The sequence below is a fragment of the Microtus ochrogaster genome, chromosome 10 (genome assembly GCF_000317375.1).
Source record: "Microtus ochrogaster isolate Prairie Vole_2 chromosome 10, MicOch1.0, whole genome shotgun sequence".
Taxonomy (NCBI): domain Eukaryota; kingdom Metazoa; phylum Chordata; class Mammalia; order Rodentia; family Cricetidae; genus Microtus; species Microtus ochrogaster.
The window spans coordinates 60,101,329-60,103,753 of record NC_022016.1 but is presented as its reverse complement, the minus strand read 5'-3'; positions in this window follow the sequence as shown (position 1 = coordinate 60,103,753).

The following is a 2,425-nucleotide window of genomic DNA, read 5'->3' as shown; positions in this document are numbered from 1 at the left end:
ACCACAGTTTCCCTCCCCTCCCCTCCTATCCCCTCCCTCCTTCCCCTCTAAGCAACTATTCTCCCAGTCTTCATGCCAGACTATTTTTCTGACTCTATTGCCACCCAGCACCGACGACGATCTTTTAAAGGCCCAGTTGCGTTCCACCGCTCAGCGCTAATCTCGTCCATTCTGACTTCTCCTAAGGTTCCGCATGATAGCAAGCTGTCAACCACAGTTCCTAGCCTCACATCCTCTCTGCCTTCCAGTCCAACTGTCTCTTACCCCCACAAAAAAGAAAAAAATCTCTGCCCAATCCCATGGCATGTCCATAGGCCTGTTCAAACCATCAGCCTCTCCTGAAACCAGTCATGGCATCAAAGGCATGCCTGGCTTCTGTACTCACTTCTGAAATAAACAGGGAGACATTTTTTTCTTTTTTGATTTTTCAAGACAGGGTTTCTCTGTGTGTCCTAAAACTCACTCTGTAGATCAGGCAGGCTTCAAACTTACTGAGGTCCACCTGCCTCTGCCTCCCGAGTGCTGGGTGGGATTAAAGGTGTGCGCCACCACTGTCCAGCTGATGGGTAGACTCTTGCGTTAGTCTTTTTTCTGTCATTGGAACAAAGTGCCTAAGGCTGGATAACTTGTGAAGAAAAGAGGTCGATTCAGCTGACCTTGGAGGTGTGAGAACACAGCGCTGCCTTCTGCTCAGCTCTAGTGAAGGCCTTCTGGCTGTATCGCCTCATGACATATGTGTGAGCTGGAGAAGACAGCCACAGGGCAGGACTGGAAGCAAGGGAGTTCCTCTTATAACAATCCTTCCTCACAGGAACTAAGCAGCCCACCAGAGCTCCATTCGGCCCACCAGGCCCCTCCTCTTAAAGGTCTCATCACTCAACACTGTCGCTTGGGAAGCAATTTCCAACAGATAAAACTGTGGGAGACACCTGAGCCATCCAAATGACAGCAACCCCCAGGGAACAGCCCTGCAGATGGGGCCTTCTGCAAGGAGCACCAGCAGTGCCCACTGTCATCGCCAGGGTGGACATCAGTCTCTGCATGAGTGTTTCTTTAGGTGTGCACAGCTGGAGAGAGGGTCTCAGGACCCTCTGCAGCCAAGGACAGGGAAGAAAAGATTGTCACAGGCAGATAACCTTGAGGTCAATTGAATCACACTTCTCTACCCTCAGAGATGGCCTATCCATGTTATCATATGAAAAGAGACCCTCTTGGATCTTACACACGTGTGGGGACTAGTCATGCACCTATGTGTACATGCGCACGGGAACAGAGCTTAACCTCAGGTGTCTTCCTCAGCCTCTCTCCACTGTATTTAAAATAGGGTCTCTCACTGAACCTGGAGTTCATCAATTCCACTAGACTCCCTGGCCAGGGACCCCCGCCTCCCCAGGGACTGTCCTGTCTCCACCTCCCAGGATTGAATGACAAGTATATGCCCTTGCACCCGGTTTTTTTTTCCCTTTTTCTGGTTTTTCAAGACAGAGTTTCTCTGTAGCTTTGGAGCCTGTCCTGTAGACCAGGCTGGCTTTGAACTCACAGAGATTCACCTACCTTTGCCTCCCGAGTGCTGGGATTAAAGGTGTGCGCCACCACTGCCTGGCTGCACAGGCTTTTTATGTGGTTGTGGAAGATTCAAACTCAGATATTCATGCTTCTGCAGCAAGCACTTGACCCACTGAGCCATCTCCCCAGCCTGTCCCTGGCTTTCCTTAACCCTTCACCTCCCAGCTGTATTTGTTTACACATCCTCTTTCTCCACGCTTCTCTATAAAGTTCACTTTACTGCCACCTCCACGGTTCCTTTGTAGGCTTTTAACGTTGTCTTCTTCCCAGGCCTTAGTGATTTCCTCCTGTTCTGGCAGTGGTACTTCCAGAAGCCACTTTCCCCTTCCTTGTTCTAATCCTAAGACTCCTGTGGGCTGGACAAGCAATATGGAGCCTAACAAAACTACTCCCAAAGTAGAAGAGGGCAAGGAGGAGGGGGCACCCTCATGTGATACACACGTGCCTGTTCTATGGCCCTCTATCTTGATGGCTCTTCATCCTGAACTGGGTATCAGTGCTGTCAGGGGTGCCAAGTTCTAGACAAATGGCAGACCATTTTACCCCCAATATCTCTGTCACATGTCAGCCAAAAGGCAGAAGCTAGTCGGGTCAGCCTAAATACCTCCACATAGTCCCTGCCATGGATCACCCAGGCAGCACCCAAAACCATCCAGAAAAGTCCAGGCAGGCTTTTTTTAAAGCACTGAAGATGTGGTTTAACAAGAAAGTCCTCTGTCACACCCAGGACAGATGTAACTGTCAGGTGACAGAAAGATCAGCATAAAACATTACAATGCAGAGCCCAGTTCCAGAGCAGGGGAGAGAGAGAGAGAGAGAGAGAGAGAGAGAGAGAGAGAGAGAGAGAGAGAGAGAGAGA